General features: G+C 46.4%; 1 pseudogene; it reads left to right on the top strand.

Moving 5' to 3' along the window:
- The window catches only part of LOC141212366 (uncharacterized), a 288,826-nt pseudogene that overhangs the window by 129,575 nt on the left and 134,351 nt on the right, over positions 1 to 24,900 (top strand).

Here is a 24,900-nt window from a genome sequence, read left to right as displayed (position 1 = left end):
TGGATATTGGGAAGGGATTAAATACTTTATAGGAAAATGTATATTTTATTAGAACAGATGTTTTTCGATCATCCCATCTGAAAATAACTATAAAGTGAAGACCCCGATGGGCTCATACTGGGACCCCCTCACATAGACTCCTCGGGTGCTATTATTTTCAACAATAAAGAGGTTAAATAGCCGGAGGTTTACTTATTTCTAGTTCTCAGAAGGAAAAAAACTCCTCAGACGACCCCCCATGGGGAATCGGCATCTGTCCCTTATTCATTATCCTGTGACTATGACATAAATCTGTGTTGGGAGTCCTCCTATAATCCATGTGGTGACGGCTCGGAGGACCTGCTTCTCCCGCTGCTCAGTGACTGGGCTTCTGTGCACTGCTGATCACCATTATTGGCATCCCTTCATTTATTTCATGGCCTGTACAATATCTCCAGAAATAATGAAAGTTACAGTATATCCTTAGGATTTTTTAATTGGTGGTCCAAAGTAATACAACAATAGAACATTGTTTAACCTCCTTGTGGCAATTTCAAAGAAGAAACCGAATAAACAGCATGTGCAGCAATAAAGGCCCCCCTAAACCCCTAATTAATACTTGGCAGAAAAACAAGAACCTCCTCCAGCAGTAGCCAAAAATATAAAAAGCAAAGTTTATTGATCACATTAGAAACTGTAGTAGCAAGTCACCAAAAGAGATCCATAGATATTCTATTCTATTTTCTGCTGTTTGTCTCCACGTCCGAGACTGGGATGGCTCCGCGCTCTGCCTTACAGATGAAGACTGCTAATCAACGTTGGGTGAGCGGACTATTCCTTTACCCCATTCCCCTCTGTTCTTCAAGTAATTAATACTTGGTTGCCCACCCTTTGGCATTGCTGACGGCCTCCACACGTTTCTTGTAGCCATCTATAAGCTTCTTGCTCTTCTCAGCTGGGATTTTCTCCCACTTTTCCTTTGCAGTTTGTTCGAGCTCTTGAATGTTTGCAGGTTCTTTTTCCCAACGGCAGATTTCAGCTCACTCCAAAGATTTTCAGTGGGATTGAGGTCTGGACTCGTTGCTGGCCATTATAAAACAGTCCATGTTTTTTCTTTTTCAACCATTCCTGTGTACTTTTGGATATGTGCTTTGGGTCATTGTCTTGCTGGAGGACCCATGATCTTTGACTCAAACTACATTTTCTTTCACTGGGTAGGACATTTCGCTCTAAAACCTCTTGATAATTCTCTGATTTCATGATTCCTGTGATATGGTCAAGGCCTCCAGTACCAGATGCTGCAATGCAACCCCACAGCGTTGTGGATACTCCACCATGCTTAAGTGTTGGTAAGGTTTTCTTTCCTTATATAACCTTCATTGCGCCGTCTGTAAACAAACTGTTGTTTTGTATTGCCAAAAAGCTCTATTTTTGTTTCATCTGTCCACAGAACATTTTCCCAGAAGGATTGAGGCTTGTCAAGGTACTCTTTGGCAAAGATCAGTCGTTCCTTTTTATGTCTTTTATTCAGCAATGGTTTCTTCCTTGGCCTTCGGACATAAAGCTGTGCTTGGTTTAGTGTGCGGCGTATGGTACTTTTTGAAACCATTACCCCAGACTATTCCAGGTTGGCCTTCAGGTCTTTGGATGTTTGACGTGATGTTTTTTTTTCCACTATTTCCACCAATCTTCGAAGACCTCTTTTGCCAATTTTCCTCTTTCCAGGGAGGTTCTTGACGGTTCCATGCTTGGCAAACTTATTAATGACATTGCGCACTGTTGAAACTGGGATACCAAGGTTTTTGGAGATGGCCTTCTACCCTTTGGAAGTCTTGCGTTTGCTAATAGCAGTTCTGATGTCCTCAGGCAGCTCCTTTGTCTAATCCATTGTGACAAAGGAACGGGGCCTACCATGTGGCTTTTTAAAACACTGAAGTCATCATTCATTGGCTAATTCTTGTCACATGGGCACTGACAATCACAGGAGAATCTATTTTGTGATTTACCACAGGCGAGTAAAAATGTGTTTCCATACTAAATTAAGGTAAAGGTGGAAATACCAGTGACACAGAAAGCTTTAGATTTTTCTATTTTTCCCTCCCATTGTTTTTTGTTTTAAATTATCTTTTGCTCTTTTGTATTTAACATGAGTCTATACAAAAAAACCTGTTTCACTTTATTCATTTTTTTCAGGAGATATTCCACATTATGTACTTAAAGCGCACCTGTCAGCAGGATTGTGCTTAGCAAACTACATAGACTGACAGGTGGGCGACATTACACTGATTAAAATGATACCTTTTTTGATGTCCTGTGGTTCTTGTGTAATCTTTACTTTCAGTTTGGAGATAATGATATGCCTGTGCTCCAGGGCGACCTGTGGGGGGCGCTATATCTGGTGCTCTGATTACATATTCACCTGTATGCTCTTATGGCAGCTCACTGTGCCTTCACTGACCTGCCTCCTATTTTACCTAGCCACGCACTACTAGATACATTATGTAAAATAGGAGGCAGGTCAGTGAACGATAAGTGAGCTGTCATAAGAGCATACAGATGAATATGTAAGCAGAAACCCAGATAGAGCGCCCCCCATAGGCTGCACCGGAGCACGAGCATATCATTATCTCCAAACTGAAAGTAAAGATTACACAAGAACCACAAGATGGATTTCATCAACCAAGGTATCCGCTGTCTAGCACTCTGAAAATGGTGGAGGCCCACAAAGCAGGAGAAGGCTATGAACAAAGCGTTTTCAAGTTGCCCTTTCTTCGGTTCAAAATGTAATAAAGAAATGGCAGTTAACAGAAACAGTGGAGGTCAAGATAAGGTCTGGAAGACCAAGCAAATTTTCAGTAGGATTGCTAGAGAGGCAAATCAGAACCCCCGCCTGACTGCAAAAGACGTTCAGAAAGATTTAGCAGACTATGGAGTCGTGGTACATTGTTGTACTCTTCAGAGACACCTGCACAAATATGGCCTTCATGGAAGAGTCATCAGAAGAAAACCTCTCCTGCGACCTCACTATGAAATTCAGCGTCAGAAGTATGCAAAAGTACATCTAAGAAGATCTGATGCATTTTGTAAACAAGTCTTGTGGACCGATGAGGTTAAAATAGAGCAATGATCAAAGTTGTGTGGAGAAAAAAGGGCACAGAATTTTAGGAAAAGAACATCTCGCCAACCATTAAGCATGGTGGTGGATCAATCATGCTTTGGGGTAGTGTTGCAGCCAATGGCACAGGGAACGGGTAGAGGGAAGAATGGATTCCATGACATTTCAGCAAATTCTTGATACAAACATAACACCATCTGCAAAAAAGCTGGAGGTGAAAAGAGGATGGCAAATGATAATGATACTAAACACACGTCAAAAGGCGCAAGCTGATGGTTTTACAATGGCCCTCATAGTCCCCTGATTTGATTGAACATCATTGAAAATCTGTGGCTAGACCTCAAAATAGCAGACGATGCAAGACGACCCAAGAATCTCACAGAACTGGAAGAATGCTCCAAGGAAGAATGAATGCATGAAAATCCCTCAAACAAGAATTGAAAGACTATTGTCTGGCTACAAAAAGCATTTACAAGCTGTGATGCTTTCAAAAGGGGGCGCTACTAGGTACTAACCTTGCCGGGTGCCAAAACTTTTGCATTTGCCCATTTTTCCTTATTGAATTTTTTTTAAAATGTAAAAGATGAAAATATATATAATTTATTATTTATTGTTTTGCCTAAAATACAAAGGAAATGTCATCTTTAACTTTAGGCCGTTTAGAGATTATTTCATCTTCGACTTAACTGTTCACAATAACAGTAATTTTGACCATTGGTGCCCAAACTTTTACATGTCACTGTATTCTGTCACTATGTGTTTCCTACAGATGGACTCATGGAAAGAAATCCACCAGAGAGATGTCCCCGTCCTCTGTATTCCCAGGACTGTCCAGAGGAGAATCACAACATCCCGGAGAGTCATCAGGTAGACGGTGCTGAGCCCTGTACTGGATCTGTATATGGGGGGACATTTCTGATCGAGGTCATAGATGTCACAGATTTTGGTGGTTTCTTGTATTGTGCTGATTGTTACATCTGATATATCAGGAGGAAGATCCGACTAAGAATAAAGTGAAGGATGAGACAGAAGAAGAAGTGATAACGAGGAGGGATCAGCCGTGTGTGAGTGACGTGAAGGAGGAGATTCCTGTAGATGTTTCCACAGGTGTGTAATAATGACTGGCGTATGACGATGATGATTGGCATGTGACTATGATTAGTGGTGCCTGACGATGACCGGTGTGTGATATTGTATGAGGTCTCCGGTGCAGTGAAGCTTTATCCGCCGTCCACATCACAGCAGAAGCGTCCGGTGATGGCGCGGCTGCTCTTGTACAGAGTCCGGTTGCGCACCGATGAATAACTGGGCCGCATTCACACCTCTTCTTAATGATTTAATAAGCACATTTTTAATTTTCCTAATTGTGTTTTTTAATATTACTTCCATCTTTTATTTTCATATTATTCTTACACAAGTCTCATGCTGCCATATAAATGACTGAGCTTGCGATTCGGACAGAACCCCGGGGGAAGATTCCGTATAATGAGGCGCTGTGGACGCCGTCTGGCCTATGATCCAGTGATGTCCATCTTTTTCAGCGTGCATAAAAGCGCAGTCGACCAGAGGCTAGACGGAGTCCGATGTAACTCTGCTGCCTCATTATTCTGAATGGATCCCTCGGGGGTGTCATCTGAATCATGTATTTTGTAGATTTAGATGGAAACCCCGATGTACAGTGGGTACGGAAAGTATTCAGGCCCCTTTACATTTTTCACTCTTTGTTTCATTGCAGCTATTCGGTAAGTTCTAAAAAGTTCATTTTTTTCTCATTATAGTACACTCTGCACCCCATCTTGACTGAAAAAAAAGCAGAAATGTAGAAATTTTTGCAAATTTATTAAAAAAGAAAAACTGAAATATCACATGGTCATAAGTATTCAGCCCCTTTGCTCAGTATTGAGTAGAAGCCCCCTTTTGAGCTAGTACAGCCATGAGTCTTCTTGGGAATGATGCAACAAGTTTTTCACACCTGGATTTGGGGGTCCTCTGCCATTCTTCCTTGCAGATCCTCTCCAGTTCCGTCAGGTTGGATGGTGAACGTTGGTGGACAGACATTTTCAGGACTCTCCAGAAATGCTCAATTGGGTTTAGGTCAGGGCTCTGGCTGGGCCAGTCAAGAATGGTCACAGAGTTGTTCTGAAGCCACTCCTTTGTCATTTTAGCTGTGTGCTTAGGGTTACTGTCTTGTTGGAAGATGAACCTTCGGCCAAGTCTGAGATCCAGAGCACTCTAGAAGAGGTTTTCATCCAGGATATCTCTGTACTTGGCTGCATTCATGTTTCCTTCAATTGCAACCAGTCGTCCTGTCCCTGCAGCTGAAAAATACCCCCATAGTATGATGCTGCCACCACCATGTTTCACTGTAGGGATTGTATTGGGCAGGTCATGAGCAGTGCCAGGTTTTCTCCACACATACCGCTTAGAATTATCACCAAAAAGTTCTATCTTCGTCTCATCAGATCAGAGAATCTTATTTCTCATAGTCTGTGAGTCCTTCATGTGTTGTTGAGCAAACTCTATGCGGGCTTTCATATGTCTTGCACTGAGTAGATCCTTCCATCTGGCCACTCTGCCATAAAGGCCCGACTCGTGGAGGGCAGCAGTGATCGTTGACTTTTGTGAGCTTTCTCCCTTCTCCCTACTACTTCGCTGGAGCTCAGCCACAGTGATCTTGGGGTTTTTCTTTACCTCTCCTACCAAGGCTCTTCTCCCACGATTGCTCAGTTTGGCTGGACGGCCAGGTCTAGGAAGACTTCTGGTGGTCCCAAACTTCTTCCATTTAAGGATTATGAAGGCCACTGTTCTGTTAGGAACCTTGAGTAATGCAGAAATTCTTTTGTAACCTTGGCCAGATCTGTGCCTTTCCACAATTCTGTCTCTAAGCTCCTTGGGCAGTTCCTTTGAGCTCATGATTCTCATTTGGTCTGACATGCACTGTGAGCTGTGAGGTCTTCTATAGACAGGTGTGTGTCTTTCCAAATCAAGTCCTATAAGTTTAATTAAACACAGCTGGACTCCAATGAAGGAGTAGAACCATCTCATGGAGGATCACAAGGAAATGGACAGCATGTGACTTAAATATGAGTGTCTGAGAAAAGGGTCTGAATACTTATGACCATGTGATATTTCAGTTTTTCTTTTTTAATAAATTTGCAAAAATGTCTACAGAGTGGACTTTAATGAGAAAAATAAATGAACTTTTTAGAATTTACCAAATGGCTGCAATGAAACAGAGTGAAAAATTTAAAGAGGTCTAAATACTTTCCGTACCCACTGTAAGTGTTCAGCGTACAGCACAGGATAAATATGATCCAAAATGTTCTGTACCCCAAAATGCCACCATTAAGAGCCTCTACTCAACCCACAGAAAATCAAGTCCCCACTCAGGTTCATCATCTGTAAACGATAATATAGGGGGTGTCCATATTACTGGTAGCACAAAGGCTCTGGAAAGTGACTTGGCTCCCACTTAAAGAAATCCAGTGACATCTGGGCTCCCAAATCCAAATGCCCCCTCCTCCTGGGACCCACAGTGTGCAGTTAGCATCCACATGTTTGGCATTACTGTAGCGGGGAGAGGCAATTTATTTCTCCAGAAAGCACTAGCTGGGAATCATGTACTGGGCGCTACAACGTAAGGGCACTACAATGTACCGGACACTACAATGTACTGGCCACTATAAGGGAATATTTGCATTTTCACTTCGCAACATCCATTACTGCTCGTTTCTGGAAAGCACCCATGGAGTCAAATTCTACACCTGTAGATAAATTTCCATAGGGTGTAATTTGCAAACTGGTGTTACTTGAGGGGGGATTCTGCTCTTCTGCCACTTTGGGGCTCTGTATATGGAGTCTGCAAACTGTTCTACTAAAGTTTGTTCTCCAAGAGTCAAATATTGCTCCGTCCCTCCGGAGTCTCGCCATGTGGCTAAGCAGTACAGTACAGACACATATGGGGTATTGCCCCGTTCAGCAGAAATTGTATAAAATTATGTGGTCATTTTTACCCATTTTCCCTTGTGAAAATGTAAAATCTGGGGCTAAAACAACATTATAGTGGTAAAAATTAAATTTTTTTTTCTTCACTGTTCAATTGTATAACATTTTGTGAATCACAATTACCTTGTATTCATTGGGAAAGTGTGCGGTGGATGCTGGGTGTGACGCACGGGGAAACCCCACCCACAGCCCGGCGTCCACCGCGGGGATTGCATCACCAAGTCACGCCTCACTTGACGTGACATCAGGGGAAGTAAGAGCCGGCTGAGGCCGGGGGTCGCGTGATGCCTGTGAGTGGCCAGCGATAGCGCCGCTCACAGCCAATAAAGACAAAGCAAGGTAATTAAAAAAATCTTCTCTCAACGGGTTAATTACATTGGGGACATTTTTAATAGTAGTGGACATCTTCTTTAATTGCGTGGACACTTTTCTATACTAAGGGCAAGATACGAAGCTTGAGAGTGAAATGGCACTGGAGGTACATTAAGGGAACCGGTCATCAGTAATTACCACTTAAAGAACTATTTGCTGTCTAATCTCTGCCACCCCTGACTTGTGCCAATGTCACCAGTTTATAAGTGTCATTCACTTTACCCGTCATTGTGTTAATGCTATGGCATGCAGTTGTCCTCCTTATTACCGGTACTTTCACTGACGAGGGTCTTCATTGTGAGATCCAGAAAATACATTCAGAAATCTCTTTTGTGTTGAAGAAAAAACTCACATCTAATTTATCTTTCATCCTAATAGGAAATCCTTGTGAGAATAACGGTTCATCACTAAATTGTAAAAAAGAAGATATCATGAAGCACTCTAATGGAGAAAACCTCATCACCCTTCCTGCACCTCCTGGACTTCACAGCACTTCACTTTCTTATAATTCTCCTGATCATGAGGAATCATCTCCTGAGCAATCTCACATTATTACCAAAAGTCCAGGGGGCAGAGTGGATTCAAGATTTCAGTGTGACAAGAAATTTACAAAAAGCTCAGATTTTATAACACTCAGAAAACACAAAGGTAAAAAGCCATACTCCTGTTCAGAATGTGGGAAATGCTTTACATATAAATCACAATTTGTTATACATGAGAGAATTCACACAGGAGAGAAGCCATTTTCATGTTTACAATGTAGAAGGTGCTTTCCAGAAAAATCACATCTTGTTATACATCAGAGAATTCACACAGGAGAAAAGCCGTATTCATGTTCAGAATGTGGAAAGTCGTTCACGAATAACTTGAGTCTTATTACACATCAGAGAATTCATACAGGAGAGAAGCCATTTTCATGTTCGGAATGTGGGAAATGGTTTAGTAGTAAATCAAACCTTGTTAAACATCTAAGAATTCACACCGGGGAAAAACCTTTTTCATGTTTACAATGTAGAAGGTGCTTTACAGATAAATCACAACTTGTTAAACATCAGAGAATTCACACAGGAGAGAAGCCGTATTCATGTCCAGAATGTGGGAAATGTTTTATGCGTAAATCAAATCTTTCTGCTCATAAGAGAATTCATACAGGAGAGAAGCCATTTTCTTGTTCAGAATGTGCGAAATGTTTTATATATAAATCGCATCTTATTAGACATCAAAGAAGTCACACAGGAGAGAAGCCGTATTCATGTTGAGAATGTGGGAAATCTTTTATACATAAATCACACCTTGTAAAACATGAGAGAAGTCATACGGGAAAGAAAGTGTAATTATGTTCACTGTGTTTTATAAAGTTTAATAAACATTGTTCAGCATAAATGAGTACACCCCCTTTGATGAGTAAGATTTTATTTAATAGCTCACTGAACACAAGATCAATTTCTACAATTTTGCCAACACTAAGTTTCATAGAACATTTTTTTTGTAATCAAAACATGAAAGTAAAGGTAATAATATAACTCTCATTACAAAATCTTCAGTTTTACTCAAATTAGTTGATGCAAAAATTAGTACACCCCACATCAAAAGCTACTACATCTATTATTTTGTATGGCCTCCATAATTTTAAAGGACGGCACCAAGTTTTCTAGGCCTGGAATGAACAAGTTAGTGACAATACTATATCTATCTTTTATCTCTTTCGATAACGAGCTCTTAGAGCCTGGATGCTGGATGGAGCGATGACAACTTGTCTCTTCAGAATTCCCCATAGGTGTTTGGTTGGGTTCAGATCAGGAGACACTTGGCCACTGAATCACTGTCACCCTGTTCTTCAGAAATGTAACAGTGGCCTACCAAGGGAACAGAGTGATGGCAGCATCTTTTCTGTCACTACAGAGCAGAACATCTGTGAATTCAAGATACCATCAATGAAATGTAGCCCCTCATGCAGCCGCACATAAGGACACGGCCACCACCAGGTCTCACTGTAGACTCCATGCATTCTCATTGTATTCCTCACCTCTTCAATGTCATACAGTTTTGAAGCCATCAGTTCCAAAAAAAACCTTTATCTTGGTCTGATCACTCCAGAGTATAAAGTCCCAGGAGTCTTCATATGTTTCCGCATGTGTCCTGGCAGATTGTAGGGCGGCTTTTTTGTGTATGGGATTTAGGAGAGGCTTTCTATGTGGACAACACCCATGTCTGCCATTCCTCTATAGAAAACATTGTCTGCTTTCAGCTCATCTCTCAATGCTTGGATGAAAAATCACAGTTGGGAAGGAATGGACGGGACAAAGAAAGTTACTGATAATCCGGCACTTGTTTTCCAGTGTGAATAAAACCAAAAACTTTTATTGAAAAATCCAAATTAAAATCATAGAAACATTAAAAAACAGATAGGAGCAAAACATCTCTGCGTTTCTACCTGGTATTTGTGTTCAGTTCTTCTTCATGACATAATAAATAACCAGTAACCGGCTTCTTATACACATCATAGGGTCTAATGCACAGCGGAGACCCCCAGCCCCAAATGGACATGTGCAAGTATGTCTACATTACCCCTATGGATGATCATATGTCCACAACAAAAAGCATCCGTGCAATAGAAGAATGAAGTGTCTGCATCTATAATGTGTATATTATGTATAATTACTATAAAAGAGGGAAAAACACAATTCAGTAAATGGATACAAGGTCTGAAGGAAGATTCATATCACTGGGGAATCTGGAGTCCAATTCCAGAATCCACAAGGCTTCTCTGGGGTGTACTTTTTATACCAATCTCCCCCCTTAGCTGGTCTGGTGACATATTCAATACCCACAACTGTAAAGTGATTAATCCCTATTGTGTTGTATGAGATGTTGTGATGCTGCAGATGTATTACGTGTTGTGGGGCCAAGAACGTCCCTAACGTGTCCCCCAATGCGGTGACGTAAGGGTCTGACCGTGCCCCCCACATATTGCAGCAGACAAGCTTCACATTGTATGGTGTCAATGACGTGTGGAGCTACAACTAATGAGATGTCGGATATTATAGGGTTTATTATGGTTAGTAGATGCAGACATTTTTGCTTTGTGCACAGACTTGCACAAACCACATTTATTTCTCCCACATTCAATGAAACCTTTGGTGTTTGTCCTCCACGTGTCAGTTGTCTTTCTTGTTGCTGGATCCTTGTCAGTGTATAACATAGGTAAATGTTTTCTGGTAATATTCACTATATTATAGGAATCTTCTCTGCAGCCAGTATTGAATGTATCTCTAGACTGATGGATGTTTCCTTCTTTGTGCGTTTTCGGTAATGTATGAAATATTGGACATTGTGGGTGATTTTCCTTTAATCGTTCTATTTGTTTGGGATTAAGTACAGCCGATACCAAACCCTCCTCCAAAAGACAATGTAAGGGGGTATTGTATGAATTAGTAGGATCTCCATCTAGAGTGCGGCATATATTAGTATCGTCATCCATGTTCATAACCTCCGGCTCATACAACCCACTATCCAGAGCTGTGATCGAGCCCCCTTTATCTGCAGCTCTAATGACTTTATTAGGGCTGTGCTCAGGGCCGTATCTGGCATTCATGCTGCCCTAGGCACTTTAAGTGGTCACGCCCCCTACTGGTAATTCATACTAAAAGTGCTCATACCCTTTAGGCCCCCTTCACACATACCGGAGACACACGTGTACACCCATTATAATCTATAGGCTGCGCACATGGTCACACGGACCGGACATGTCCGTTTTTTGCCGGCAGCTCGGACGTCAGTACGTCCTGCACACAGATGACATAAAGTGTGACATCCGCACACACGTCTGTGTGACACGTGCCGGAAGAGAGTGCAGAATAGAAATGACAGATATTTAGGTGTTAGATGTGCAAAGATCGAGATAGATGATCGATATCCGTGAGATATATAATTACTGCCCTGTGTGTGGAGTTTACTGTACTTGTGTTTAGCTAATAAATTAAAAAAGCGATGTGGAGTCCTCCCTATTTTTGATAACCAGCAAAGGTAAAGCAGACAGCTGTGAGCGGATATTATCAGGGTGGGAAGGTCCTCGGTTACTGGGCCCTTCCCAGCCTAAAAATACCAGCCCTCAGCCGCCTCAGAAATGGCGCACCAATTCAGGTGCTTTGCACGGCTCTTCACGATTGCCCTGGTGCGGTGGCGATCGGGGTAATGGTGGTTAGGGTTGATGACAGCTGTGATTTGTCAAAAAACACAGCTGTCTTCAAGCCCTCAGGTTAATAATGGAGAGGTAAAGAAAAGAGATCCCGGCACTCACCTGTAGTCAATCATTTATTCCACATCCACAGATCTGCAAAACGTTTCAGCTCCTCCAGAGCTTTTCTCAATTGTGGCCAATCACATAGAAATACAACATTTATATAGAAAAAAAACAAGGAAATGACATCACAATGAAATAGAAAATGAAGAAAACTACAAACAGTCATATAATCATATAAGTCTCATTATATAAAATACCGTATTTTTCGGACCATAAGACGCACTTTTTTCCTCCAAAATTTTGGAGGAAAATGGGGGGTGCGTCTTATAGTCCGAATGTTGGGGGGTGTGTATATTTATGTGGGGTGTTTTTTCGGCCTTATAAACTATGTAACTATGTATGTGTGGGGGGAGCGGTATCGGTGGAGGAGTGGGCACAGGAGGCAGCAGCCGCCTGCTGCAGCCTACACTGTCCCCGCTGCTAAAGAAAATGAATATTCACTGCTCCCCACGACCATGAGCGTGGGGAGCACTGAATATTCATGCTCCTTAATAGCGGTATACAGTGTAGCCGCGCTGCGGCTGCTGCCGGCTATCTCCTGTGCCCGCTGTTAAAGGGCATGAATATTCAACCTCTCTCCATGCCCATGGGCGTGGGGAGGGGGTGAATATTCATGCCCTTTAATGAGCATCGCGGCTCCGCTGTGTGCCGGCTATGAAGGAGAGTGAAGTCACTGCTCCTCGCGCACACAGACCCGGCGTGGGGAGCAGTGACTTCCGGCAGCTGATCTCTCCTTGTGAGCCGCGCATGGCAGTGACGTCATGCTCGGCTCACATGGAGAGATCAGTGCAGGCAGACAGGACGCAGCGCTGGAGGAGAGAGAAGAGAGGTGAGTAGGAGTGTTTATTTATTTTTTATGTGCACCTTGATGGGGATTAGGGGGACCATGCATACTAGGACAGGGATTAGGGGTGCCATGCATACCAGGACAGGGATGAGGGGTGCCAATCATACCAGAACAGGGATGAGGGGTGCCAATCATACCAGAACAGGGATGAGGGGTGCCATGCATATCAGGACAGGAATTAGGGGTGCCATGCATACCAAGACAGGACTGAGGGGTGCCATGCGTACCAGGATAGGGATTAGGGGTGCCTGCATACCAGGACAGGGATGAGGGGTGCCATGCATACCAGGACATGGATGAGGGGTGCCTTGCATACCAGGACAGGGATGAGGGGTGCCATGTATACCAGGACAGGGATTAGGGGTGCCATGTATACCAGTACAGGGATGAGAGGTGCCATGCATACCAGGACAGGGATTAGGTGTGCCATGCATACCAGGACAGGGATGAGGGGTGCCATGCATACCAGGACAGGGATTAGGGGTGCCATGCATACCAGGGTAGGGATTAGGGGTGCCATGCATACCAGGACAGGGATGAGAGGTGCCATGCATACCAGGACAGGGATTAGGGGTGCCATGCATACCAGGATAGGGATTAGGGGTGCCATGCATACCAGGACAGGGATGAGGGGTGCCATGCATACCAGGATAGGGATTAGGGGTGCCATGCATACTAGGATTTGGGATGAGTGGTGCCATGCATACCAGGATAAGGATGAGGGAGCCATGCATATCAGGATAGGTATGAAGGGTGCCATGCATACCAGGATGGGGATGGAGACCACATATAAAAGGAAGGGGGACGGCATATATACCAGGATGGGGGATATTGGCAGAATTGGGGGACATTACCCCTATACCAGTGTCAGCAGAAGACCCCCTCCCCCTTAAAAGTGCATCATGACCACATTTTTTGCTTAAATTTTTATTTTTCTATTTTCCTCCTCTAAAACCTAGGTGCGTCTTATGGTCTGAAAAATACGGTATACACTGCTCAAACAAATAAAGAGAGCACTTAAACAACAGAATATAACTCCAAGTCAATCAAACTTCTGTGAAATCAAACTGTCCATTTAGGAAGCAACACTGATTGACAATCAATTTCACATGCTGTTGTGCAAATGGAATAGACAATAGATGGAAATTATTGGCAATTATCAAGACATCCTCAATAAAGGAGTGATTCTGCAGGTGGGGACCACAGACCACATCTCAGTACCAATGCTTTCTGGCTGATGTTTTGGTCACTTTTGAATGTTGGTTGTGCTTTCACACTCGTGGTAGCAGGAGACGGACTCTACAACCCACAGAAGTTTCTCAGGTAATGCAGCTCATCCAGAATGGCACATCAGTGCGAGCTGTGGCAAGAAGGTTTGCTGTGTCTGTCAGCGTAGTGTCCAGAGGCTGGAGGCGCTACCAGGAGACAGGTCAGTACACCAGGAGACGTGGAGGGGGCCATAGGAGGGCAACAACCCAGCAGCAGGACCGCTACCTCCTCGTTTGTGCAAGTAGGAACAGGAGGAGCACTGCCAGAGCCCTGCAAAATGACCTCCAGCAGGCCACAAATGTGCATGTGTCTGCTGCACAAAAGGTTAGAAACCGACTCCATGAGGGTGGTATGAGGGCCCGACTTCCACAGATGGGGGTTGTGCTCACAGCCCAACACCGTGCAGGGCGCTTGGCATTTGTCACAGAACAACAGGATTGGCAAAGTCGCCACTGGCGCCCTGTGCTCTTCACAGATGAAAGCAGGTTAACACTGAGCACATGTGACAGAGTCTGGAGACGCCGTAGAGAGCGATCTGCTGCCTGCAACATCCTTCAGCATGACCGGTTTGGCAGTGGGTCAGTAATGGGGTGGGGTGGCATTTCTTTGGAGGGCCGCACAACCCTCCATGTGCTCGCCAGAGGTAGCCTGACTGCCATTAGGTATCAAGATGAGATCCTCAGACCCCGTGTGAGACCATATGCTGGTGTGTTTGGCCCTGGGTTCCTCCTAATGCAGGACAATGCCAGACCTCATATGGCTGGAGTGTGTCAGCAGTTCCTGCAAGATGAAGGCATTGAAGCTATGGACTGGCTGCCCGTTCCCCAGACCTGAATCCGATTGAGCACATCTGGGACATCATGTCTCGCACCATCCACCAACGTCACGTTGCACCACAGACTGTCCAGGAGTTGGCGGATGCTTTAGTCCAGGTCTGGGAGGAGATCCCACAGGAGACCATCCGCAACCTCATCAGGAGCATGCCCAGGCATTGTAGGGAAGTCATACAGGCACGTGGAGGCCACACACAATACTCAGCCTCATCAGGAGCATGCCCAGGCGTTGTAGGGAGGTCATACAGGCACGTGGAGGCCATACACAATACTCAGCCTCATCAGGAGCATGCCCAGGCGTTGTAGGGAGCTCATACAGGCACCTGGAGGCCACACACAATACTCAGCCTCATCAGGAGTATGCCCAGGCGTTGTAGGGAGGTCATACAGGCACGTGGAGGCCACACACAATACTCAGCCTCATCAGGAGCATGCCCAGGCATTGTAGGGAGGTCATACAGGCACGTGGAGACCACACACAATACTCAGCTTCATCAGGAGCATGCCCAGGCATTGTAGGGAGGTCATATAGGCACGTGGAGGCCACATACAATACTGAGCCTCATCAGGAGCATGCCCAGGCGTTGTAGGGAGGTCATACAGGCACGTGGAGGCCACACACAATACTCAGCCTCATCAGGAGCATGCCCAGGTGTTGTAGGGAGGTCATACAGGCACGTGGAGGCCACACACAATACTCAGCCTCATCAGGAGCATGCCCAGGCGTTGTAGGGAGGTCATACAGGCACGTGGAGGCCACACACAATACTCAGCCTCATCAGGAGCATGTCCAGGCGTTGTAGGGAGGTCATACAGGCACGTGGAGGCCACATACAATACTGAGCCTCATCAGGAGCATGCCCAGGCGTTGTAGGGAGGTCATACAGGCACGTGGAGGCCACACACAATACTCAGCCTCATCAGGAGCATGCCCAGGCATTGTAGGGAGGTCATACAGGCACGTGGAGGCCACGCACAATACTGACCCTCATTGTGACTTGTTTTAAGGACATTACATCAAAGTTGTATCAGCCTGTAGTGTGTTTTTCCACTTTAATTTTGGGGGTGACTCCATTGGGTAATAAATGTGATTTCCATTGATGATTTTTGTGTGATTTTGTTGTCGGCACATTCAGCTTTCTACAGAACAAAGTATTCAATGAGAAGATTTCATTCATTCAGATCTAGGATGGGGGATTTCACTGTTCCCTTTATTTTTTTGAGCAGTGTATATACACAAAAATGAAAAAACGCCCATAACAAAGTATAATAACTATCAAATAAAATATGTAATTTTACACCAATACACATCGCCACAAATATATATATAGGCGTATATAGGAAATGCAAAAAAAACATAATAAGTTTTATTTATATAGCGCCAACATATTCCGCAGCACTTTACAATTAAGCGGGGACATGTACAGACAATAAATTCAATACAAGGTAAGACAGTGTAAACAGTTACATTAGGAGCGAGGGTCCGGCCGCTCGCACGCTTACATTCTACAAGGGAATGGGGGGGGGACACAGTAGGTGAAAAGTGCTTGTTATTTCAGGTCTGACAATTATAATAAATAGGGACTTTCATATAAAGCTGCATGATCCGGTCATCAGCCCGTATGTATAAGTGCAATAATCAAGTATCGAGTGCAGTTATCTTGTGCATGGAGGGTGTGGAGACAGATGAATAGTAGGATGCAGATTCTGAATAATATTTAGAAGGAGGAGACAGGGGAAAGTTGGTTACTGAGTAGTTGAGGTGATCGGCTTGTTTAAAGAGATGGGTTTTTAAAGCGCTCTTGAAGACATGGGGGCTAGGCATCAGTCGGATCGTCTGGGGTAGAGCATTCCAGAGAACTGGCGCACCACGCGAGAAGTCTTGGAGACGGGGGTGCGAGGTTCGGATTATGGGGGATGTTAAGTCCTTTGTAGAACGGAGAGCACGTGTAGGGCGATAGACAGAGATGAGAGAGGAGATATAAGGCGGTACAGAACTGTGGAGAGCTTTGTGGGTGAGAGCGATGAGTTTATATTGGACCCTGTAGCGAATGGGCAACCAGTGTAATGACTGGCACAAGATGGAGGCATCGGTGAAGCGGCTGGACAGAAATACGACCCTGGCTGCCGCATTCAGGATGGATTGGAGAGGAGAAAGTTTGGTAAGAGGGACACCAATCAGAAGAGAGTTGCAGTAGTCCAGACGAGAGTGAATAAGAGCGACAGTAAGAGTTTTAGCAGTTTCAAAGGTGAGAAAAGGTCGGATTCTGGAGATGTTTTTAAGATGCAGGTGACAAGAGCGAGTGAGTGATCGGATATAGAGAGTAAAGGAAAGGTTAGTGTCAAATATGACCCCCAGGCAGCGGCCGTACTGCTGGGAGTTATGGTTGAACCATCCAAGGTAATTTCAATGTCAGGTAGAGTTGGGTTAGTAGAGGGGAGAAACACAAGAAGTTCAGTTTTGGAGAGATTCAGTTTAAGATAGAGGGAGGACATGATGTTAGAGACAGCGAACAGACAGTCCTTGGTATTTTGTATTAGGTTAGCGGTATTGTCAGGTGAAGAAGTGTATAGTTGGGTGTCGTCAGCATAGAGATGATACTGGAACCCAAATCTGCTGATTGTTTGTCCAATAGGGGCCGTGTATAGAGAGAAGAGGAGGGGGCCTAGAACTGAGCCCTGCGGGACCCCGACAGTAAGGGGAAGAGGAGCCGGCAAAAGATACAGTGAAGGAGCGGTAAGGAGGAGAACCAGGAGAGAACGGTTTCCTTGAGGCCTATAGAGCGGAGCATAGTGAGGAGGAGCTGGTGATCCACAGTGTCAAATGCGGCAGAGAGATCCAGGAGAATCAGCAGGGAGCAGTGACCTTTGGATTTAGCTGTTACTAGATTATTAGAGACTTTAGTGAGGGCAGTTTCAGTGGAGTGTAAGGAGCGGAAATCAGATTGTAGAGGGTCAAGAAGAGAGTTATCTGAGAGATAGCGGATTAGACGGGAGTGGACCAAGCGTTCCAGGAGTTTAGAGATGTAAGGAAGGTTAGAGACGGGTCTGTAGTTAGCAGTGCAGTTCTGGTCCAGGGATGGCTTTTTAAGTAAAGGGGTTATGATGGCATGTTTAAATGAGGAGGGAAAGATACCTGAAGAAAGAGAGAGGTTAAATATTTTAGTCAGGTGAGTGGTGACCACCGGTGAGAGAGACTGCAGGAGATGTGAAGGAATGGGGTCACTGTTGCAGGTTGTAGGTCGAGAATAAATGAGAAGCTGGGTAACTTCTTCTTCTGTAACAGGCTCAAAGATGGCTAGTGAGCTTGAAGTGCGGCAGGGAAGGGGATCCAGGCACTGAGGAGATTGGGTTGAGATGTCCTGATGGATGTGGTTGATTTTTTTCTAGGAAATAAGTGGCCAGTTCCTCCCCGCTGAGGTTGGTGGTGGGGACCTGTGCATTAGGTTTCAGGAGGGAGTGTAAGGTTTCAAAAAGTCATTTTGGATTGTTGGACAGTGAAGTGATGATGGTGGTGAAGTAGGATTGTTTGGCCAGATGAAGGGCAGAGTTATAGGTTTTGAGCATGAATTTATAGTGGATGAAGTCCTCTGCTAAAAGAGATTTTCTCCACTGACGCTCAGCACACCTTGAGCAACACTGAAGAAAACGTGTTTGCATTGTGTGCCAGGGCTGCCGTTGTCTGTGTCGGGTCTTTCTGCATGTAGAAGGTGCTGCTTCATCTAGGGCGCTCTTCAGTGTATTATTGTAGTGTGACAATGTCAAGTCTGGACAGTAGAGGCAGGAGATGGGGGCTAAAGATGTGTGGAGATTGTCCATAAGCTGCTGGGTATTAATGGTACATGTATTCCTATAAGTAAGGTAAGTGGGGGTGTCCCGGGTGAGGAGACAGTTCTTGACAGAGAAGAAAAGAAGGTTGTGGTCCGAGAGCGGGAGAGGGGAGTTAGTAAAGTCATGCAGCGAGCAGAGACGGGAGAAAACCAGGTCCAGAGTATTCGCGTCTTCATGTGTAGGAGAGTTAGTAACCTGTGAGAGGCCGAATGAGGAGGTTAGAGAAAGTAGATGAAAGGCAGATTGGGAGAGGAGATCATTGATGGGGATGTTAAAGTCTCCCATGATGAGGGTGGGGATGTCACAGGATAGAAAGTGAGGAAGCCAGGTGGCAAAGTGATCCAGGAACTGGCGGCAGGAGCCTGGAGGGCGATATACAACTGCCACTCACAGGGAGAAGGGTTTGAAGAGTCTGACGGTGTGGACTTCAAAGGAAGGAAACATAAGTGAGGGAACCGGGGTGGGTGGTGACCTGGAAAGCACATTGTGGTGAAAGGAGCAAACCAACACCTCCACCCTGTCTATTCTCAGGTCTGGCCATATGTGAAAATTTCAGGCCATCAAATGAGAGAGCAGCAGCTGCGGTGGTGTCTGAATGCTGGATCCAGGTTTCTGTAATAGCCAGAAGGTGAAGGGAATTAGAGAGGAAAAAATCGTGAGTGTAAGTTAGTTTGTTACACACAGACCGTGCGTTCCAGAGAGCACAATGGAAAGCAATAGGAGAGGGCATGCACTGAATGTTAATAAGATTAGCAGGATTTCTATATGCAGCTGGAGGAGAGTGGTGCATGCTAGTGCAGGGAGGCCCAGGATTGGGGGAGATGTCACCAGCAACTCGGAGAAGGAGAAAAAAAAGAGAAAGAGCAGGTGGTGCAATAATTTGTATGAACGTTTTGAGTGCTGTATGGAGGTAGTGGATGGTTTGGAGGGGGTGAGAAATATCAGTAGAGCCTCAGAGTTATACATGAGGGAGGGGAGAAGGGAGGGGTGGATATGGAGAGAGTGCACAGAATGTGTTAAAGGGCGGACGAGATGTGAGAAAGCAGAAGTTAAAACAAGTAAGATAATAATCATCGTACCATTTAACTATACGCACCAAAGTCTAAAAAACAAATATCATAATTCACCCACAACACATTCTAATTCTCCTCTGTATATCATAAATGAGAAGGAAAAATTATTGACCTAATTTATATATTGTTTATTTTACATTTTTTGCAATCTCCACTTTTAAATCTGTATCTGCTGCCTGCAGTCTATCAGCAGTCAACAAGATTAAATCCAGGGAACACTTATTAATCTGCTCGAATTGATCGCAGAAAGTCCCATCCTCTGAAAACAGAGTGGGGCGCAGATGGACTCGCAGTCCTCGCGATAGGCGTTTTTCTCCACAGTATTCCATTACAGTTGCAGCATGAAGTTCATAGGAGACTCACCTTTTGGTTTCTTTTCCCAGTCACGTCTCCTGAATTCACTTGTGGATATTTTGAGAAAGTCCGTAGATATCGTTGTCTGAGACAAAATACCAAGTGATAGAACAAGTGAGTGCTCCTAGGAGAGGAGGCGGTATTAAGAGAAGGTTATTAAGGAGGGAAGCCTTCTGGATATTGACTGTAAATCGTCTGTCTCCTAAAGGCCTGAATCTAGAGTATAATGTGAGTCCGTCAGTAGAGCTGGGGGACAAATGTTCCCTTTCTCTTCTTTCTTCTTGCAGACAGTACAGACACGGTGGTCTCGCTGGAGCAGATACCGCATTGTGCACTAACACATCTATGGTTATAGAAATGATCGGGGTCAGGAATGAGGTTGAGATTTGATGAAGGTTTTTTATGGATAGAGCAACATTGGATTCCGGGGAAGAAGCTTTCACATTACTATTTGTGGCTTCGGCTCTTATGTTGTGATAATGTCGGTATACTCATTGTTTTTTCAGTATGTAGACAGTGATCAGGTCATAGAAGGGTTATGGGTTTAGAATTGCTTTCATTCGTCATTTGGTGAATATTTTAATATCTGAACGGATGACTAAATTATCAGCATTAGAACATTTTAATAAAAAATTTTAAAATTAAAAAAATAATAAATAAAATATGAAAAATTCTCCAGACCCTCATCACAAGATGGCGCCGAGAACTCTGCACAACAACATGGAGAGGAGGAGATGGCGCGGGAGGATGCTGAGGCTGAGTCGCACCCGGAAGAACCTGAGCCTACGTAAAGACAGGTATCTGTACAACTCCGCTCTGCTATACAAGACACAGATGTATCTCTTAGGCCGGGGTCCCACTAGCGTACGGTATGCGATGCGAGACCCCCCGATGCGATATGCTAATGACACTCGCTGCTGCTCTGCTGCGAGCGGGAGCCGAATGTCAGTGCTCCATGCTCTGATCCTCTCGCACGGCTGCGGAGGGGACGGGGAAATCACTATCTCCATCTCCTCTGTTGCTGGCATTGGCGGGAATCACACTGCACTCGGGTGGTATCTGAGTGCAGTGCGATGTTTCACCCGCACCCGTAGATTATATAGATGCGTGCGATCCTAATCCACCATGCTGCGATTTTTTTCCAGCCCGATCGCAATCCGATCGGAGCTGGAAAAAAAAACAGCACTGAGCACAGAAACATAGGACTAAATGGGTACAATGGAGTCTGATGTTTTATCTGATTGCATTCATCCGATTTAATCACAAGTGAGAGCGAGCCCTGACTGGGGAAACAGATGAACTTACTATAGATGTGGACCTGATGAGACTACTGGACTTACAGAACCTCCGGGAGCGGAGAAATCCTCATCACCGGAGAAAGCGGCCACTATGTGACGTCAGAGAGCGGAGGAGGAGCCGGAGGAGCGACTGCGCCGGGATCATCTGCAGATCTGGGCGGGGCAATGACCCCTGAGGGGGAGGAGCTGCGGTGACGTCATCACTGTCACATGACCGCAGCCTCATCACAGCTCCTTCACCATTATAATAACTTTATAGTTTATGGTTGCGTCTAGTTTGGAGGTGATTTTTTGAGGCCTCATTTTATCAGCTCCTCTCTAGGCGGTCACCCCTGAAGTGACTGGATCGGGGGGATACTTTGTGGTCCTCATTCCAGCATCTCCCCTCTAGACGGTTCACTGCTGAGGTGACTGGATTGGAGTTGAGTTTTTGAGGCCTCACTGTAGTCACATGTTTTTGAGGACCTCATTTTAGCGTCTCCCTCTCGCTGATCGCTGGGGAGGTGACTGGATCGGAGTGGATCTTTTGATGATCTCTCTGCAGCTTCTCCATTCTAGACAGTTCTGTTTCTACAGTGATGTTCCTCAAAAAATCATCTCCAATGTCCAGAATGGAGCAGATTCCCGGATCCTCATAGACTGCAATGTAGTGGAATTGAAATGTGCACACATTGTATATACAGTACAGACCAAAAGTTTGGACACACCTTCTCATTTAAAGATTTTTCTGTATTTTCATGACTATGAAAATTGTACATTCACACTGAAGGCATCAAAACTATGAATTACCACATGTGGAATTATATACTTAACAAAAAAGTGTGAAACAACTGGAAATATGTCTTATATTCTAGGTTCTTCAAAGTAGCCACCTTTTGCTTTGATGACTGCTTTGCACACTCTTGGCATTCTCTTGATGAGCTTCAAGACATGTTAATTCATAGTTGTGATGCCTTCAGTGTGAATGTACAATTTTCATAGTCATGAAAATACAGAATAATCTCTAAATGAGGTGTGTCCAAACTTTTGGTCTGTACTGTACTGGTTCTCTGCACCATCATTCCTTCTACTCATTCTCTATATGTCAACCAGGGCTGCTTCTGTCATGAGGTGAGATGAGCATCTTGCCCCAGGCGCTTGTTGGAGCTGTGTGAGAGGGGTGGCAGAATGCGGCTGCTGCCCCCTCAGAGACACTAGACACAGGCCTGTAGGCTGCTGCTGCCCCCTCAGAGACACTAGACACAGGCCTGTAGGCGGCTGCTGCCCCCTCAGAGACACTAGACACAGGCCTGTAGGCGGCTGCTGCCCCCTCAGAGACTCTAGACACAGGCCTGTAGGCGGCTGCTGCCCCCTCAGAGACACTAGACACAGGCCTGTAGGCGGCTGCTGCCCCCTCAGAGACACTAGACACAGGCCTGTAGGCTGCTGCTGCCCTCTCAGAGACACTAGACACAGGCCTGTAGGCTGCTGCTGCCCCCTCAGAGACACCAGACACAGGCCTGTAGGCGGCTGCTGCCCCCTCAGAGACACTAGACACAGGCCTGTAGGCGGCTGCTGCCCCCTCAGAGACACTAGACACAAGCCTGTAGGCGGCTGCTGCCCCCTCAGAGACACTAGACACAGGCCTGTAGGCAGCTGCTGCCCCCTCAGAGACACCAGACACAGGCCTGTAGGCGGCTGCTGCCCCCTCAGAGACACCAGACACAGGCCTGTAGGCGGCTGCTGCCCCCTCAGAGACACCAGACACAGGCCTGTAGGCAGCTGCTGCCCCCTCAGAGACACTAGACACAGGCCTGTAGGCGGCTGCTGCCCCCTCAGAGACACTAGACACATGCCTGTAGGCGGCTGCTGCCCCCTCAGAGACACTAGACACAGGCCTGTAGGCAGCTGCTGCCCCCTCAGAGACACTAGACACAGGCCTGTAGGCAGCTGCTGCCCCCTCAGAGACACTAGACACAGGCCTGTAGGCGGCTGCTGCCCACTCAGAGACACTAGACACAGGCCTGTTGGCGGCTGCTGCCCCCTCAGAGACACCAGACACAGGCCTGTAGGCGGCTGCTGCCCCCTCAGAGACACTAGACACAGGCCTGTAGGCGGCTGCTGCCCCCTCAGAGACACTAGACACAGGCCTGTAGGCGGCTGCTGCCCCCTCAGAGACACTAGACACAGGCCTGTAGGCAGCTGCTGCCCCCTCAGAGACACTAGACACAGGCCTGTAGGCGGCTGCTGCCCACTCAGAGACACTAGACACAGGCCTGTTGGCGGCTGCTGCCCCCTCAGAGACACTAGACACAGGCCTGTAGGCAGCTGCTGCCCCCTCAGAGACACTAGACACAGGCCTGTAGGCGGCTGCTGCCCCCTCAGAGACACTAGACACAGGCCTGTAGGCGGCTGCTGCCCCCTCAGAGACGCTAGACACAGGCCTGTAGGTGGCTGCTGCCCACTCAGAGACACTAGACACAGGCCTGTTGGCGGCTACTGCCTCCTCAGAGACACTAGACACAGGCCTGTTGGCAGCTGCTGCCCCCTCAGAGACACTAGACACAGGCCTGTTGGCGGCTGCTGCCCCCTCAGAGACACTAGACACAGGCCTGTAGGCAGCTGCTGCCCCCTGAGAGACACTAGACACAGGCCTGTAGGCGGCTGCTGCCCCCTCGGAGACACTAGACACAGGCCTGTAGGCGGCTACTGCCCCCTCAGAGACACTAGACACAGGCCTGTAGACGGCTGCTGCCCACTCAGAGACACTAGACACAGGCCTGTAGGCGGCTGCTGCCCCCTCAGTGACACTAGACACAGGCCTGTTGGCAGCTGCTGCCCCCTCAGAGACACTAGACACAGGCCTGTAGGCAGCTGCTGCCCCCTCAGAGACACTAGACACAGGCCTGTAGGCGGCTGCTGCCCACTCAGAGACACTAGACACAGGCCTGTAGGCAGCTGCTGCCCCCTCAGAGACACTAGACACAGGCCTGTAGGCGGCTGCTGCCCCCTCAGAGACACTAGACACAGGCCTGTAGGCGGCTGCTGCCCCCTCAGAGACACTAGACACAGGCCTGTAGGCGGCTGCTGCCCCCTCAGAGACACTAGACACAGGCCTGTAGGCGGCTGCTGCCCCCTCAGAGACACTAGACACAGGCCTTTAGGCGGCTGCTGCCCCCTCAGAGACACTAGACACAGGCCTGTAGGCGGCTGCTGCTCCCTCAGAGACACTAGACACAGGCCTGTAGGCGGCTGCTGCCCCCTCAGAGACACTAGACACAGGTCTGTAGGCGGCTGCTGACCCCTCAGAGACACTAGACACAGGCCTGTAGGCAGCTGCTGCTGCCCCTCAGAGACACTAGACACAGGCCTGTAGGCAGCTGCTGCCCCCTCAGAGACACTAGACACAGGCCTGTAGGCAGCTGCTGCCCCCTCAGAGACACTAGACACAGGCCTGTAGGCGGCTGCTGCCCCCTCAGAGACACTAGACACAGGCCTGTAGGCGGCTGCTGCCCCCTCAGAGACACTAGACACAGGCCTGTAGGCAGCTGCTGCCCCCTCAGAGACACTAGACACAGGCCTGTAGGCGGCTGCTGCCCCCTCAGAGACACTAGACACAGGCCTGTAGGCGGCTGCTGCCCC

This window comes from Phyllobates terribilis, unplaced genomic scaffold, assembly GCF_046119375.1.
Source record: "Phyllobates terribilis strain yellow unplaced genomic scaffold, ASM4611937v1 Scaffold_171__1_contigs__length_4068163, whole genome shotgun sequence".
Taxonomy (NCBI): Eukaryota; Metazoa; Chordata; class Amphibia; order Anura; family Dendrobatidae; genus Phyllobates; species Phyllobates terribilis.
The sequence above is the reverse complement of the archived record's forward strand: the minus strand, read 5'-3'. Positions and strand labels throughout refer to the sequence as shown.